The following is a 7,008-nucleotide window of genomic DNA, read 5'->3' as shown; positions in this document are numbered from 1 at the left end:
GAGGCTGGGACTTAACCGCTACTCTGCCTGAATCTTTACACAAGAAACCAACCCATCCACAGTAGATGGGCCTCCAAGCAGAGTATAAACCCCTTAGCCTTTTTAAATTTCCAGGTTTTGCTTCCTCTTGTTGCCATATATCAATCCCTCTTTGTAATCAGATGTGTCTACTCACCTCCCAATCCCACCCCTGAGGCTCCCGAGTCTGTGGGCTTCTCTTTTGCCTCTGTGTCTTTACTTGTGGTAATTCTCACCAAGAAGCTGCCTTTCCCCCTCTTTTTTACCCATTTAGAGTCCACCTCCCCTAAATGTCTGCTTAATTTCACTACTTCCATCAAGACTTTACTGATTATCTTTTTTTTTTAATTATATCTTCTCAAAATGCCTACAATATGTTTCTCTGGCATCCACTGAATTATTAGATCATTGCCTTCCATGCCCTCGTGCATTCTAACTTTCAACCATTCTGCCACCTAGATTATGAGTCTTTTGTGGTCTAGTGCATGACTTATATTTCCTTGTATTCCCCATATGTTTGGTACAATAACTTGTAAGAAGTTAGTCAATATTTGTTGATCCGTGTCTTTCTCCTCCAAGGGGCTGTATTAGCAACAGGGTCTCACTCTGTCACGCAGGCTGGAGTGCAATGATGTGAACACAGTTCACCGCAGTCTCAACCTCTTGGGCTTGAGCAGTCCTCCTGCCTCAGCCCCCCAAGTAGCTGGGACTACAGGCACACACCACCATGCCCAGCTAATTTTTTTTTATTTTTGGAAGAGGTGGGGTTTCACCATATTGCCTAGGCTGGTCTCAAACTCCTGGGCTCAAGCGATCTGCCCGCCTTGGCCTCCCATCGTGCTGGGATTACAGGTGTGAGCCACCACACCATGCCAAGTCATAATAATTCTTGAAAAGCTTTTCCCCTTTGGCAAAATATTAATTTGATCTTAAGACTCAAATATTTGGACATTCCTATTACATTGGCAATTTTCAAGAGTCAAGATCATAACAGTTGTAAAATGCTGAGAGTATAAATAAATTATTGGGAAATTTACACTAGCAAATATTTAGTTTACCTCCTAATAAACTGCTAATAAACATGCATAGAGAATTTACTGCCAAATACCACTATATGGAATGTTTTATTGATGTACCTTAATAGTAGTTCATAGCATCTAAAGAGACGCAAAATCAATTTTAGAGGACCTTAAACTTATTAAACATTACTATTTACTTTCTACCAGATTTTACAATGTTACTTTATATAATAAATAGAAGTTATAGGAAAACAAAATATTTTTGGGGAATATGGAAAATGATCTAAAGATTGTTTTATATTGGAGGTTAGAGTGCCTGTTTTAACTAGCAAGGCTTTGAAAATTGCATGAAACTTAGGAGATGATAAATGTTTACAATTTGCATCCACGTTGTTACTAACACAATAGCCTGTTAAATCCCTTGGCAGGAATATGAGCAGACTGCAGGCCATCCACATTATTCATCTAGGGGGAAAAAACATTATTCACAAATTTTAATTGCTCCTGTGACACCAACAGTCTGAAAATGAAACATAAAAATGTAGCCTTTGGGAAGTTTTGCTGTGCAACGACTTTAGTGCAACCCTGACCAGAGGGATCGATGTCTCTATCACAATTACACAAAGACCTGAATAAAATAAGTTAATAGTTTCAACTCGGGTCCTAGTGGACCGTTGACATATTTTAAAATTCATTCTATCCACTGTAAACTCAACAAGTCCTACACCTGACCCAAAATAAATAAGTCACCACCTCCCCTAAGAACCAGTGCCCTGAGGGAGAGGTTTTAGCAGAGAGATTTACATTTAGGCTCTCCAGGTAAAGGGAACCAGCCGATGCCTGCCTAGAGAATTAGGTTGACCTTCCACCTCTAAAGCTAAGACTTAGAGGGTTGCAAAGAAAAAGAGGAGGATTGGCAGGAGAGATGGTGAGAAACACCAAATCAGAGAAGTGACCTTTAGATTCAAGCTACAACAGAAGCCACCGACTGTCATGAAACCCTTGAAACCCTAGAAACATTTACCCCAGACTCACTCTACCTGCAGCCCTCCCCATTAAGAGCAACAGCATCTTCTGCTTGCACAGGCCAAAAACCTTGGAGTTTGCTGGCACTGTCTTCAAAAGTGTGTCCCAAATCCCACTGTTTCTTGTCACTCTGCTCCTCTTTGTGTCACCTACACTCAATTCTCAACATGTTTATATATAAGTATCACTTTTTTTTCCTTTTTGGTACCAATTCCTTGCTTAAAACTCAGCAATGCCTTCTCATTTCCCACAGAGTAAAGCTGAAATCCTTTAATTTTTTACTTTTTTTCTAACAGAGACAGGGTCTCACTCTGTGAGTGCAGTAGCTGGAGTGCAGTAGCACCACCTCAGCTCACTGCAGTGCTGGGCTCAAGCAATTCCTCCACCTCAGCCTCTCCCATAGCTCCAACTATAGGTGTGCACCACCAGGCACAACTAATGAAGTCCTTTAAATGGCCTAAAAGTTCTGCATGCTCCACTCCTAATTTAGCCTTCACTCTAGATGTGTGGCTCTTCCTGGAACACTTTTTCCCCAAATACCCCCTTGGCTAACTCCTTAACCTGCAAATCTTTGCTCAGACATGACCCTCTCAATCAGGCCTACCCTGACCCACCATCGTGGGTCAGGATCCTGCCCAAGACCCCTGTAGTTGATATCCTCCTTACCATATTGCACTCTTGTTTATATATATACAGATGTGTGTGTGTGTGTGTATATATATGTATATATATTTATTTTAAGATGGAGTCTCGCTCTGTTGCCCAGTCAGGTTGGAGTGCAGTGGCACAATCTCAGCTCACTGCAACCTCTCCTTCCCAGGTTTAAGTGATTCTCCTGCCTCAGCCTCCTGAGTAACTGGACCACAGGCACATGCCACCACACCCAGCTAATTTTTGTATTTTTAGTAGAGACAGGGTTTCACTATGTTGGCCAGGCTGGTCTCAAACTCCTGACCTCAAGTGATTGCCTGCCTCAGCCTATATGACTGGTATTACAGGTATGAGCCACTGCTCCGGGCCTTTGTTTTTCATATAGCATTATCACCTTCTAACATGCTGTACAATTTATTTTGTTATATATTGTTGTTTAACTTTTGTGCCCCACCCCCCTTATAGAATGTGTAGGTTCCGCAGAAGAAGGGATCTTTTTTGTTGTTGTTCACGAATGTGTTCCAGATACTTAGAACAGTGCCTGGGACATAGTAGAGGCTATGTAATTATCTGTTAGATAAATAAATGAATTCATGTTTTATCTGTGAAGAAAATGAGGCACTAACAGGATAAGTGATTTTTAAGCTAAAAAGCAGCCAACTCCCCTTTAGTGCATGTCCCCCACGGTCTCTGGAAGATGTATTCCATAGGTTAGGTTATAACGGCAAATCGACATTTTTGTCAGTGTTAGAATACAGTGGTAGAGAAGTTCAGTTCTACATCAATGAATCTTAGAAGTTAAGAAAACGATCATTTCACATTAACTCCTTTTTTTTCCTATCTTTCTTTCTTTTTCCCTTTTTTTTTTTTTTTTTTTTTGAGACAAGAGTCTTGCTCTGTGGCCCAGGCTGGAGTGCAGTGGCGTGATCTCGGCTCACTGCAAACTCCACCTCCTGGGTTCAAGCAATTCTCCTGTCTCAGCCTCCTGAGTAGCTGGGACCGCAGGCGTGCGCCACCATGTCCAGCTAATTTTTGTGTTTTTAGTAGAGACAGGGCTTCACCATATTGGTCAGGCTGGTCTCAAACTCCTGACCTCAGGTGATCCACCCACTTCGGCCTCCCCAAGTGCTGGGATTACAGGCATGAGCCACTGGCACCCAGCCTTCCAGCCTTTTTTCATTTTTCTTTTTTCCTGACCATTAGATCATCAGGAATCATGTTATCTGAAACTATCGCAGAGTGGTGAGAGTACAGGCACTTTTTAATGTCTTCTTTATCTTTAGTAGAACTCTAGATTTCTTTTTTGGAAGCTTTTCAGTTATGAGTTTAATTTCCTTATCATTATAGGAATATTTAGGTTGTTTAATCTTGGTTGAATTTTGGTACTATACAGTTTTCAAAACGTTGGTCCATTTCTTCCAAGTTGTTGAATTTATGAACATAAAGTTGTTTGTGGTAGTCTCCTTTTATGCTTTTAATGGCTTCAGGATCTATAGTGGGATCCCATTTCATTGCCAATGTTGATAATTTGTGTCTTCTTTCTTATTTTTCTCAGTTTTGCTAAATGTTTAGCAATTTTATTGATGTTTTTAAGGATCCATATGTTACATGGAGCTTCTCTACTATTTCCATATTTTCAATTTTATTGATTTCTGCTCTTTATTAGTTTCTTTTTTTCTGCTTGTTTGGGTTTATTTTGTTCTTTTTCTAGTTTCTTCAGGTGGGGATTTAGGTTATTGATTTGAACCCTTTCCTTTTTCTCTAATATATTTTAGTGCCATAAATTTCTCAGGTGTGCTTTAGCTGCTGTGTCCCACAAGTTTTCTGGGTTTTTTCTCTTTCTTTTTTTTTTTTTTTTTTTTGAGATGGGGTCTCGCTCTGTCACCTAGTCTAGAGTGGCGCAATCTCGGCTCACTGAAGCCTCCGTCCCCAACTATAATTGTGGATTTGTAGTTCTCCTTTCAGCTTTATTGTTTTCACATTGTTTGGTTTCGTTTGTTTTCCATGTTTTTGTTTTTGTTTTCAATTTTTTAGACACACCCAGGCTGGAGTACAGTGGCACGTTCTTGGCTCACTGAAACCTCTGCCTCCAGGGTTCAAGTGATTTCCCCTGCCTCAGCCTCCTGAGTAGCTGGGACTACAGGCATGCACCATCAGCCTGGCTAATTTTTGTATTTTTAGTAGAGACGTGGTTTCTCCATGTTGGCCAGGCTGCTTTTGAACTCCCAAACTCAGGTGCTCCACCCACCTTGGCCTACCAAAGTGCTGGGATTACAGACATGAGCCACCGCACCTGGCCTTTTTTCCATATATTTTGAAGCCTTATTGTTGGAGCATACACATTTAGAGCTGCTGTGTTATCTGGGTAGATTGATTCTCATGTAAATAAATATTTATTATCAGGCTCTGTGCTATAAAGTGAAATAGTCTTGGGCAGTTTGTGATTAGAGCATATAAGTAGCTTAAACTATGTATTTTAAATGTGTTGGCCAGGTATGGTGGCTCGTGTCTCTAATCCCAGCACTTTGGGAGGCCAAGGTGGGAGCATCACTTGACCCCACGAGTTTGAGACTAGTCTGGGCAACATAGTGAGACCCCCATCTCTACAAAAAAAAAAAATTAATTATAAATGTGTAAACCAGGGTTTTGTTGTGTTGTTTTTGTTTTTGTTTTCAGTAGATTTCATTTTCTAAAGCAGTTTTAGTTCACAGCAAAATTAAGCAGAAAGTACAGAGAGTTCCTATGTACCCCCTCTCCACACAGACACACAGCCACCCCATTATCAACATCCAGTACCACAGTGGAACATTTGTTAGAATTCATGAACCTACAAACCTACATTGACTCATCATTACCACCCAAAGTCCATAGTCTACATTAGGATTCAGTCTTGGTTCTGTACACTTTATGGGTTTTGACAAATGTATAAAGATGTGTATCTACCATTATAGTATTAAAAATGGTAGTTTCACTGCCCTAAAAATTCTCTAAACTCCACCTATCTATTCCTCCCTTCCTCCAACCCCTGGCAACCACTAATCTTTTTACTATCTTCTTACAAACCAGGGGTTTTTAACTTGGTGTTTTATGTTAGTTAAGACAGGCTAACTGGGATGGCTGGGCCTTGGTGTGGCCCTGCACCTCCCTTAGCAAAAATTTATAAAATTAAAAAAAAAAAAAAAGATAGGCTAACTGCTATAACCAATGTATACAAAAATATATTTCAAACTCCTTAAAAATCTTTTTTTTTCCACTCATATAAAGTATGAAACAGGTACATCTGATTGGAGGGCACCTCTGCTCCATGTGGTGACTCAAGCTCCTTTTATCTTGCAGCTCTGTCATCTTTAACATGTGGCTTCCAAGTTCATCATACTCATTTACATCCACAGATAGAGGAGGAACAAGGATGATAATATGAGGGACTCTTGAAGGAAATTCTGTACACTTGGCTAAAACTCAGTCTTCCCAACCACAGTGGAGGCCAGGAAATGTAGTCTAGCTGTGTGCTCAGGAAGAGGAGGAAAAAGATTTAGTGAACATCTAGCCAGTCTGTTTCATAGGCCTAGAGAACCCCAAGAGATCCATGGGTAGACTTTAAGGGGTCGTTTAAGCATACAGAAATATACGGGAAATGTTGCCTTCATATGTATTTTCCTGGGGAGAGGAAGGGAAGGACTAGCCCTGATTCTATTGACTAGGAATGTAGGTTGGAAGAAGTCAAATGTAAGCTGAGGATTAAAAATGTGTGGAGATGGGGAAGGTGGGATAGAAGGTCAGGGCAATCTGAGCAGAAAAACAACACTAGCAAAGGCACAAAGATGGGATAGTACAATGCATATTTCAAAAACGGCCAAAGGTTCAGATTAGCTGTTGAACTGAGTTTATTTGAAATAATATCCATTTAGTTGGTCAGTCAGCAAGGACATACTGGCCCCTCCTAGGTACCAAGTGCTATGGTAAAGCTGGCTTTATAAAGAAGAGAAGAAGAGAGACAATTCCAGAACAAAGAATGCAAAGTGTTGCTAGGGACATAGAGGACACCATAAGAGCCAATTGCAGGACATCTACCTTACCTAATAGGTTAGGGAAGACACCCTAGAGGAAGTGATGTTTAAGCTGAGCTCTGAAGGACAACTTGTATTGACGTTAGCTTAGCTAAGAGTGAAAGGAGAGGCCAGGTGCCATGGCTCACGCCTGTAATCCCAGCACTTTGGGAGGCCGAGGCGAGTGGATCACGTGAGGTCAGGAGTTCAAGACCAGCCTGGCCAACATGGTGAAACCCCATCTCTAC

The sequence above is a fragment of the Pan paniscus genome, chromosome 17 (genome assembly GCF_029289425.2).
Source record: "Pan paniscus chromosome 17, NHGRI_mPanPan1-v2.0_pri, whole genome shotgun sequence".
Taxonomy (NCBI): Eukaryota; Metazoa; Chordata; class Mammalia; order Primates; family Hominidae; genus Pan; species Pan paniscus.
This window is presented reverse-complemented; position numbering follows the sequence as displayed.